The sequence below is a fragment of the Saccostrea cucullata genome, unplaced genomic scaffold, assembly GCF_032062105.1.
Source record: "Saccostrea cucullata isolate Sc308-1 unplaced genomic scaffold, CSIRO_AGI_Scuc_v1 ctg4458, whole genome shotgun sequence".
NCBI classification, from domain to species: Eukaryota; Metazoa; Mollusca; class Bivalvia; order Ostreida; family Ostreidae; genus Saccostrea; species Saccostrea cuccullata.
This window is the reverse complement of record NW_026920784.1, coordinates 141,338-153,869: the sequence shown is the minus strand read 5'-3', so window position 1 is coordinate 153,869 and position 12,532 is coordinate 141,338.

Sequence of the window (12,532 nt, the reverse complement as noted above, 5' to 3'; positions counted from 1 at the left end):
AGGAAGTCATTCTAAACACGAATACACACCTCGGGTTGCCAAAGGGAACGTTCTGGCTCAAATAGATGCGAGTGGACGCGAACGCGTAGTAGCTTACGGTGGCCGTGCGCTTAGGCCGGCGGGGGGTAAGTGGGATGTCAAAGATCGCGAATGTTTACCACTCGTCGAAGCGATAAAACAATATCATGTGTATCTTGCGAATGCGAAACACGTCTATACAGATCATATTGCTTTGCAGTATTTGCACAAATTCAAAGAGAGTAGGGATCGCTTGAAAAGATGGTCGATTTTTCTTCAAAATTACAATTATGAAATTCATGATCGTCCTGGCGAGATCAATTTAAATGCAGATGCGCTCAGTCGAGTTTTTATGCTGAGCCAGTTTCGGTAGAAGCAGTTCAGTTAAACGATAAAAAGAATGATTTTATGAAGCTTGGATGTGCGCAGGGTACGGTCCGACGGCGCACGGTCCAAAAACGATCAAAAACAAGATTTATTTGAAAATACACCAGTATTTAGTCAAAATAAAAGTCTGAAAAAGAAAAGACTGGGGTAAAAATTATGCTAATTTGATTCCATAATCCATTTTGTCGGCTTAAAAAAAAATTGGTTAATTTTTGACAGATTCCCATTTGAAATTGGAAAGTGATAAACACATACTCTATATTTTATAAAAAAAAAAAAAAGATATGATAGATTAACATTTATTAATGTTTTTCACTTAGTGCGCCCATTATTTTTGGGAAAAAACGCTTTTTTTCACGATTTTACCAAACAACCCTCGTACCATTCAAATACTTTTGACCTGAAAGCAGGAGAAAATTACAGAAAATTGTAAGACGTTTGAAAATTGACATTACAAATAAGAAATCCCGCATGATGTAGATGTACATCACCATCCCCATCCACTTTTTGTAAAAACCTGAAAAATAAAAATTTCTCAAATAATGTTATTGACGTTTATAAGAAACTTTATACATTGTTATTTATTTTGTACTTCAGATGATCTTATTTAATTTGCATGAAGGATAAAAAGTTATTATACATAATTTACAAATGAAATGAAACTTTACGTATGAGATGATGATATGCAGAGGAAAAGAACAGGATTCTTACAGAGTTCCATTAAACAGCTGTATCTATAATGATAAAGAAGGGGAGTATATTGTCACTTATTTTATTGCAATTGTGGTGCACAATTAATATTTTTATTCCCCCGAGATTGAAGATCGGGGAAATGTTATTTACATCTCTTCTTTCTATCCTACAGTACAGTCAAAAACCTTCATAACCTCACAAAATTTAAATGTTACAGAGAAGAACTTATTTAATTAAGTGAATTTATAGATGTGTATGAAAGCTGAAATATAATGTATTCAAATCTAACTTTTTAATGCGAAATAGATTGCACTTCTTTAGGAGGTGAACATATTTCTCGGGCATGTAGAACACCATAATGACTTTAGATATAACTCTTTAACAGCCTTCTTCCTTTGCAAGGAGATGCCAGTATCTTATCACATTTTTTTAAACGTCGTATACTAGGGTTTAAATAAAGGATTTCCTTTTTAATCAAGTTTGAATTATTAGCATTAATCTTTACATGTATATATATATATATATATATATATATATATATATATATATATATATATATATATATATATATATATATATATATATATATATATATATATATATATATATGTTGACGTAAATATAGTTCGTAATGAGGACCTTAGAACACATTTTAAAAGGTCCTAAATATAGGGAACCCCGATCCTTCAACTGCCGTCAGAATTTCATAAATATTATGAATTCTGTTGAAAATTACGCCAGTAGATGGGCCAGATATGAAAAAGAAGACGTTGACACCTTGTCAGAGTGGACAAAATGTATCAGATCCATGTCAAAGTCACGTATTAAAAAAAATTAGGGGCAAAATGAAAACCATCTATCCTTCTGTGTTCAATAAACCAGAAGTGAAAAAAGAATTAGATAGATTACACGATCAGTACGTACTGGTTCCTGCCGACAAAGCAGGTAACAACACTGTCTATGTTTGTAAGGCTCATAATATAAATTGCATTCTAGAAGAACTTGGATTTAATTCTACAAGTGGTAATCCTAGTTATAATCATACTTCCCTTCCTAAGGAAGACATTCTTCAAAATCACCTGTCAGTTTTGAATACTTATAAAATTCCTTAGAGCCAAAATTTAATGAATTTGAACTACCTTATATATATCAGATTCCGAAACTTCATAAAAATCCTTACAAACAAAGATACATTGCAGGTTCCAGTAAGTGTTCAACCAAGCCTTTTTCGTTACTCCTAACTAAGATATTGACAGTACTGAAGGAAAAACTTCAAGAGTACTAAGCAACTATATATTCAAGAAGTGGTGTGATTCAGATGTGGATACTAAAACATTCTAAAGAACTTTTGGACCATTTGAAATCACAAGACTTTACAAAAATCAACAGCTTAAAAACTTACGACTTTTCAACTTTATACACAACCATTCCCCACGACAAATTAAAATCCAGGCTTTTTGATATCATTGACAGCTGCGTCTTCAATAAAAATGGAACTCGTAAATTTACTTATTGGTCATTTGAAAAATTATTTTGCTTAAACAGATTCTGATTGCACACATACATGTAAGTACTCTGAAGTTGACAAAGAAGATGCTTGAGTTTCTGATTGACAATATCTATGTGGTTTTTGAAGGCCAGGTATTCCAACAATCTATTGGAATTCCCATGGGTACAAATTGCACTACTTATTAGCAGACTTATTTTTATATTCATATGAAGCAGAATTTATGCAAAAAACACTTGCTGTGGCCTTCAACTCGACATTTAGATATATCGACGACGTATTGTCAATTAATAATGGTAATTTCCATTCCTACGTCGATACGATATATCCTGCTGAGTTTGAGATAAGAGATACCAAAGAGTCCGAACTTGTGTTTCATACTTGGATATTTTACTTGAAAAAGACACAAATGGTAATCTAACAACCAAGCTATATGATACACGTGATGACTTTAACTTTTCTATCGTCAATTTCCCTCACTTATGCAGCAATATACCTTCATCACCTGCATACGGAGTATATATATCTTAGTTGATTCGATACGCAAGAGCATGCTCTACGTATGAACAATTTCTAAAACGAGGTAAATTATTGACAAGCAAGTTGACAAAACAAGAATATCAGCAGTCTCGTTTAAAGTCATCATTTCGTAAGTTCTATGGTCGATACAATGACCTTGTCAGCAAATACAGTTTATCATTGAGTCAAATGTTGACTGACGTTTTTCATACCAATTGTTAGTCCATTATTTATACACTGAATTGACGACGGATTTTTCCGTTATTTCCTGACAAGGACAAGGAGCACAAGGCGGGTCTGAACGGTCAGCAGGGGATGCTCACTCCTCCATGGCATCTGATACTACCTTTGATGTTTCGGGGGTCCGTGTTTCCTCTGTTCTAATTTTTTATTTTTTATTGTTTTATGGACTTTGAGATTGAATACTGTTCGTTATATCCTTATCCTTCCTTAAATGAAGAAAATGAAACGGTTAAACTTGATGTTTGTTCTGTTACCCAGTGACAGTTAGCTTGGAGAGAGATATGTGCTTTGTGAAGTAATTTGACATGTAATATCGCCAACTTTCAGTTAGAAAAATTGTTGAAAACAGTATAATTTTTAAATCCCTAAGATATCGTTTACATTAAATTTCAAACATATCAGATATGATAAGGAGGAAACATCCATACTTTACCACATTGTATGAACGGCGCTCCAAAAACAAGAACTTAGGTTATGATAATAATCTTACTCAATCAGGAAAAGGATATCCTGATCCGAGATTGTGGCTTTATACGACAATTCTAATTTTTTGTTTTGACTTGCATGGTAAAAAAAATAAGAGTCGGAAAAATGGTTTAGCTTCTTTACATCGTTGGAACGGTTACAGATTCACGTTAATTTTGGAGAGGACTGCTTTTGAAAATTTTGACACTAGAACAATATATCATTTCTTTTGGGTCAGCGATCTTTTTGAACGCCCATCGTGTGTAGCAATGCGCCTAAATTAACTGCATATATCTCCAAGTCGATTCAATACTCAAGAAAATAGTCCATGTAAGAACAATTTTTAAAACAGAAGCAAGCTTTCGTCAAGGAAGTCGATGAAACAGGAATATAAGCAGTCTCGTTCAAAGTAATAATATGGCATTTTTTTTGCTCGTAACAACAATTTTTTTTATAAAAAATATCCATCATTAAGTTGAATGATGACTGCGTTTTCATACTTATTGTGGTGCCATTAAAATACTTGAATATTAGATTAACTGCGAATCATTCCCTTTTCCGACATTAAGCACAAGGTGTATGTGACCAAAAAATTAAGGTATTTTTTAAATTTTGATTCAACTATCGGATCATCATTTTTTATCACTTGAAGAAGTTTTTTTTTCTAAATCTTATGAAAAAATAAAAAATTTATTATGAATTAGTATCATTTATTTTATAAAATTTTAATAATTATTTAAAAATATTTTAAGGTACCCGAATTTAATCACGATAAGATTAAAGAAAGGACACAATTTACATTAAATAATAAATCTTTATTCAAAATGTTGCTTCATTGTTAAGGGAAAATATCTTATTATGAATTACGAAAAAATCGCTAAATTTAGACTAAAATGTTACTGAAAGACGACAGAAGGGTCACTGAAAATCGACAGAAAGGTCAATGAAAGTTGACTAAAATGTGTCCGCTGAATGGTGACTGAAAGGAACCTGAAATGTGACTGAAAGGCAACTGAAAGGTCAGTGAAATGTACATGTATGTGCCACTGAAAATTCACTGAAAGCTGCCACTTAGTTTTAACTAAAAAGTCTAGTTTCTTTTTGTGAAAATTAATACCGCCTCAGTGACAGAAGTGGAGAAAAGGTATTAAATGCAATATAAATCTAAATATTGTATTCATAAGTACATGTCATCATTACTTTGTCTTCTTAGAGGGACAAACAGGTAGAATTAAGCCTAATGTATAAAGGTTTTTAACATCATCAGACATTACTTTATAAAAATCTTTTCTCTATATCCTCAATAAACATTGTACGAGGTTTATCAAAAAGAAAGGGGAATATTTTCAATACTTCTTTGCGTTACATTAATATTTTAATGAAAAAAATTGGCAAGCTTTCATAAAAACAGAGTTTTCATATAATGCAGAAAAATTTCAGTAGGATATTTCTATGAGTAACATCTTTCCCTCTGGTAAACAAATCAATTCAAAATAGCTGCCGGAGCAACACCGACGTCGTCAAAACGTCCCTCAGGGAAATTTTGAATTTGTTAAGGATCTAATCGTGCATCTTTAAAAATTCTATAGCATAAATATGATACGCATTTTATTTTATTTTACTTACTGAGTTATGCATTTCAAACATACTACAGTTAAGAATAATTCATGGAATAAATTCTTTTATAGACCATTTCCTAGTCCCGATCATAAATCTAACTGCTCGAATACTTAACGATGATCTCCATGCATGAGTCCAGCTGTATAGCTTTTTCAGTTTATCTCAATGTTTGTTGGTCAGCCAAACACTTCTCCCATCGGATAACGCATTAAAAATAAGCACAACGTCGCCATGTAGGCAATATCTAAAGAATAATGTTAGGGCATATAACGTCATATTTTTATTATTTATGATTTCAAAGCATTGATATTTTAATTTACACACGAGCACTCTAGATCATAAAGTTTCTAATGATATAATGTTTGTTAAATTAGTTGTCCGATTAGCTGTCAATGCTTTTTAACAAGTCAAGAAATTGCCGTGCCCCAAGCACCGATAATAAACACACTTAAATTGTTGTTTATCAATGCATATGGCATTGAAATCTTACATATTATGCAGCCAAAATGACCAAAAAGAAAATATTATTCCAACATTATGCCAACAACAAAACAAATAATTTTGGTCGGGTAGTTTATGAAACATTTAAAAAGTTCACATTTTTCTGGGACAACCCTCGTATATCAAGGTGGGATTCTTCTCATATTTTTTGTATTTAAAAATTAATGAAATTTTCACAGAATCAAGAAGACAATATCAGTAAGTGACAGTATCAGTGAGATTAAATTTGACCGTTTTATATTAAATTCAAGGTCAGGTCAAGGTCATTATCTTTTTCCTTGACATTATGAATAAAAAAGGACTGTTGCCAATTATGTGATGACTACTTCTATTTCAAAAAATTAAAGATTGTTTCTTTTTCAGAAAACCGTTTACGGTAGCTCAGTCGGTATAGCGCTCTCTCCGTGAGCGTGAGGTCGCGAGTTCGTATCTCGGCTGCGACTGACCCAGTCGATAAAATGAGAAGCAACTGTTCCTTCGCCATGCGCTCAGGACTTTGAAGTAAAAGTTGCGGGTCCTTCGGATGAGACCTTAAAAACCAAGGCCCCGTGTCAACGACAGGCGTTGGCACGATAAAGATCCCTCAATGCTCAATGGCCCTGAGTGCCGAGTAAAGGTCAAAATTTGAAGCCCTTCACCGGAATACGGGTGTCGTCTCCATATGAGTGAATAATTCTCGAGAGGACGTTAAACAATATACATTCAATCAATCTTTTTCATAAAAAATTAATATATATGATCTACAGAAAGATATTACCATATTAAATTTACATAAATAATTTAACTAATCTGGATACTCGTTAATCCGAATTTTGTCTGTTTTTCTTATTTTTTTTAGGATATATTTGTTATTTTCTTATGCTTCCTATATTTAACTTTTTCTTATTTTCACATATAATAAAGTTGTCTTATAAATGTACATAATTATACAAAAACAAAAAGTTTTTATCGTTTACTTAGAGAGAAAAAGTACTTTTTATGGATTTTTAGCTCAAATCTGTACTTTGATAGGAAGCGCTTAAAAGCCTACATAGTTCTAGTTTGCTTGAAAATTCATATTCATTTGATATATTTTGAAAGTTTAGTCCCTTATACTTACATTTGAAAATTTCTTCAAGTCTTTGATTGTATAATAATTTTAACTAAATTCATTGTTCTATCATAATTTTGAGAGGCAGAAAAGAAGACATTTTCATACGCCACCTTTCCGCCAAAAATATAGTCCCTGCTAGTTTTCAAAGTCAGTGTATTATTTCTATCTAAAATTGTACAATTCTGACCAGAAAGGAAAACTATGGTCTTTTAAATCCTTTACACCTAAACATATCAGACACATAAGCAAATATCCTTTGAATGTTTCATCTAGTCTGAAACCACAGATGAATCCTACCTTAAGTAACATGTTACATGTTTGTTCAATACTTTAAGTTTTCAGAAATATGACTCAAACGTTTACATTGATAGTTTCAGTCGATACGTCTTTTATTCAACTGTTAATGTTTTTGAAGCAGGTTGTTTTTGAAACATACAATTAATATTAAAATCATTAAGCAGACCAAAATAATTTTGATCCATAGAATATTATCTTTTATTTCACACGCACAAGTAACAGGTGGGTAATTTTACAAAATTAAAAATAATTGAAAAACCATCAAATTTTCCGGCAAAGAAAAACGCTTTGCATAATTAGTATGAAATAAAACAAATTTGTTTTGATCTAAATATAACACATATGATAAAAGGTACTATTGATAATAAGGCAGCAGGTGGCAGAAGAAAATGCTTGTGAGTGGCAAAAAGTATGTAAAGTGAGTATAAAGTATTAATCTTAAGTTAAATCTTATTCTTTTTGTCATCTTACTGTCTGTTTGGTTCATCATTTTCCTTTATTATCCCTTAATTAAGTACTTAAGAAATGAATTCATGTTCTTTAAATTCGTATCAACGAAACATTGACAGACTTTATCAATGTGAGACGCATATTTATGAAAAGAGGTTTTCAATGTGTGTTTTAAAACCTTCACAATTCTCTTTCATATCATTAAATATATGTCTTTCAGTGAAATATTTCAACAAGAAATAAGATGAAAAATGAATAATTGTCCAACACGTAGTTTCATTTTAATGATGTTTTTAAGTAAATATGCATCCTTATATTAACTGACAAAATAAAAACCTCAAATAATGGAACCTGGGAATTTTCAACGGAAAGCAAATCTAATCAAAATTAGATGTTCCGAATTCGCCATAGTTCTCAAACTAATTAGAATTAGATGTTTCGAGTTAGCTACCGCTTAAATCCCAGGCACATTTTCAAAAACGACCAACGGCCAACGGGTTTTGAAGCAAAAATGGGATTCTTCGGGTGATAGTCGTCAGTTCATCGGCCGTTGTCTTGGCCGATTTTTACCTATTTCTGTCGGCCGACCAATTTTATGTTCATCGGTCTAAGTTATAATTTTTCATGCGTCGGTGGCCGATTTCTTCAAGTGTTATCTGTCGACCAACCTTCGATCATCGTCCGACCATCGGTGGTCAGTTTAATTTATTAAGTCGGTCATCCGTTGTTGGACATTAATGCCTAGGTCACATTTCCCGGCCGGTAGCCGTAGACCGGTGGTAATCGGTGGTAATCCGTAGTGTTAACGATGCCCCAACATCGGTCCACATCGGCCTAGTAGTCCTTAAAGTATCAGTTACATTATCCAGCGATGGGTATACAATGGGCAGCCAATGCGTTTTATGATAAAAATGGCGTGGTTGCCGGCCGGACTTACAAAGGCCCAGCGATGCATTGCTAATCAAAAAACGATGTTCCAGGATAATCGGCCGATGTATATGACATCGCTCATACATTGGTGAACATCGTTCGTACATCGGTCGACTACGGGCCAATGTTTGGTCGAACATCGACCGGTGATCGGCAGTTATCTGTTGAACACGACTCAACCCCTTATTAACCTCTGATTCAGCGGATATTGGACGATGCTCGGCCATACATCGGCCGATCCTTGAAAGATGTGTTAATGATGGGTTACCGATGAGATGCGATGTGAGGCATCGTTGGAGACATCGCTAAATTTTAACTACGAATTATTTCCTACCGATGTCCCCACCGATTTGCAAAACGGCCTCAGTCACCGTCCGATCACTAGTGGTGCCCGGCCGGCAACCATGCCATTTTCATCAAAAAACGCATCTGTTTCTCATCGTATACCCCATCGCTGGATAATGTGACTGATACTTACGGGTGTTGAAAATTTCGGCCGACGATTAAAATCAAACTGTAGCTCAGAGCTCGATGATCGGGCGACTATTGGCCGATTTGCGAATATTTAACCTATTAAGGATACATAACACAAATAAAATTTTGATGCAAGAATTGATAATTTTTTTTTGAACGGAGATAACATTAATAATTAATCCGTAAGATATAAAGAAATCTTAAGGATTCTTTGCTGCTTAGATATGCACCATTTGTCGTTTTTATGTAATTCCATACAAATTTTGCACACATTTGCAACATTGAGTCACAATCTTGAAAAATCCTGCCACTTTGCCTTGCAAACATTACTCACGTCACCTATCTGAATATAGATATATGAAAAAATATTGCTGATTTCTAGAGAAAAGGATTTTTTGTTTTATTTATCCAAGTCATCGGTGTCCCTAGGAAATAATGTGACTGCTCCGTATCGCCCGATACTGTGTAGGCCGATACTGTTCTTTCAGCCGACAAGACCAGAAAAATTTAGTCGCCCGACCATCGGCTTAACTATGACCTAGGCAATAGCGGATTCGGAACAACTCATCTTAGATTGAAAAACAGTTTGCATTTCTTAGAGAGTGACCCACAGACATGAAAACCTTTAAAGAAGCGTCAAAATATATCAAATGTAAGCTTAAAATGCCTTCTCTTTACTTAGACCTAAAGTATCTTTACCAGTAACAGCATCGAATACATGTACAGTGAACCTTCAGATATCCAGACGCCAGATATCCGGATGCTTCAGTATCCAGACGATTTGTCATTGGAACGGATCTTTTTAATGTTATTTTGTCTTGTTTAACTGGTGATTCAGGTATCTGGACGCTTCACTTATCCGGACAAATTGACTGGGAACCAAAGCGTCCGGATAAATGAGGGTCCACTGTATACAGTATAAAACCCAGGTACTGCCTAGGTCACATTTCCCGGCCGGTAGCCGTAGACCGGTGGTAATCGTTGGTAATTCGTGGTGTTAGCGATGCCCCAACATCAGTACACATCGGTCTAGTAGTCCTTAAAGTATCAGTCACATTATCCAGCGATGGGTATACGATGGGCAACCAATGCGTTTTATGATAAAAATGGCGTGGTTGCCGGCCGGACTTACAAAGGCCCAGTGATGCATTGCTAATCAAAAAACGATGTTCCAGGATAATCGGCCGATGTATATTACATCGCTCATACATTGGTGAACATCGTTCGTACATTGGTCGACTACGGGCCAATGTTTGGACGAAAATCGACCGGTGATTGGCAGTTATCTGTTGAACACCACTCAACCCCCCGATGACCTCTGATTCAACGAATATTATACGATGCTCGGCCATACATCGGCCGATCCTTGAAAGATGTGTTAATGATGGGTTACCGATGAGGAGCGATGTGAGGCATCGTTGGAGACATCGCTGAATTTTAACTACGAATTATTTCCTACCGATGACCCCACCGATTCGCAAAATGGCCTCAGTCACCGTCCGATCACTAGTGGTGCCAGGCCGGCATTCATGCCATTTTCATCAAAAAACTCACCGGTTTCTCATCGTATACCCCATCGCTGGATAATGTGACTTATACTTTAAGTACATGATCATTCCTGACAGAATGCTGCGCTCACTATCACTTAAAGATTTAGATCAGATAAAAAAAAACTACAAAGGAATAGGCTACCTACTATCAAGGTAAATTTTGTTTTGACTTTGTATCAAATAATGAATTTATTTGAAAGCTGGTTATTAAAAGAGGTCAATAACTCTGTGTTCAATGGAATGAACACAACACCAAAAACCAAAAATTTTTTAGACATTGTTTAAATTCAAACATGCATTTTCAATTGAAGGATAAATTCATCTGTCCCTGAAATCACTACGACTCACTACAACAAAACAGTGTAGATTAAAAAAAAATTTGAAAGATTTTTTTAACCTTAAATCTGATGAAAGAGATGATCAATATATTCAGCGGGTAAAACAAAGAAATGCTCTTTAAAATATGTCCTGTTGGTTCCTATGAACGGTTGCTGAGTTATATTTCCAACGGAAAATACAACGCTGCGATTCCAATAAATTGCTTAAACCAGGTGTTTCCCGTTTCAAAATTTATTTTATAGGAATTGAAAGATCGAGTCTATTAATTTTCATAAGTTAGGAAATCACATGGAATAAGAGCATGTGATAGTTTCAGTGAAATGGAAAATTGCAGTGTATGATAGTTTTCTAGGATGGGAAACTACTTGGAAATATCTAAATTTACCACTAGTTTTCTTGAATTTGGTAACAGCCTGGTATTGGAGCTTAATAGTTTCTTGCTCAACAAACTTGAAGGGAATCTTCCTACGCCTGTTTCAAACAAAATGAAACTACTTTTAGTTTAATTGAAAAAGGACACTTTATTGAATCATTATATATTTGTTTCCATACCTTGGACATAAAGGGAATCTTGAGCACTCCCATAATGAAAAAAGGATGATTCATAAGCTTAATATGTCATATTAATTTCAGAAAGACAACATAATATTTGTTAGACTGTCTTACCTGTGCCTGGTGGGCTTGGTTTTGTTCGTGACTTTGAAGACAGTTCTTTTGGAAAGAAAGAAAGAAAGAAAGGAAGGAAGAAAGAAAGATGACTTGAAAGATGCGTGAAAACTAGTAGTTAAAGCGTTCAAAAATCCTGTTTAAGAAAATGTTTAGGTATCCATGTGCTTATAAAATATGAAATAGATATCGATGAATATTCTGCAAAAAAAAACTGTTGTAATACAAATAAAAAAACAAAAGTCACTATTAAAGTCAGAATGAAGAGCATAACTAGATTATTGTTATGTAATTGATAATAATATCTCACAGTTGTTTTCATATGCATCCTCTCGCTGACAAAGTTCTTATGCATCTGTTTATTGACATACACAGGAAGAAGATGTAAAGAGTCCTGACACCAGTGCACTTTTTAAAAGAAAGTTGAAGAGAGAGGTATGTAAATAGTAAGGGCGTTCGAAAAGCTTGTTTCAAAAAATGTTTAATGTGTTCTAAAATCATGAATCATAAAGAACAATGATATTCTGCAAGTTTACTGTTTAAATACATTTGACAACAATGTACAGTCAATTCTCGAATTATCGCCATTCGATTCATCGCCATTTTCGCAATACCGCCATGATTTCCCAAGAACGTTTTTCCTGCTATATAAAATTCTCGTTATAACGCCAAATTCGCATACCGCCATCCGCCACCCTGTTTTCAGAACAAACGTCCATTTTTAAGTGTCAATTATCTCGATGTACCGCCACAGGTGTATGTGGTCAGTGAAGCGCGGCT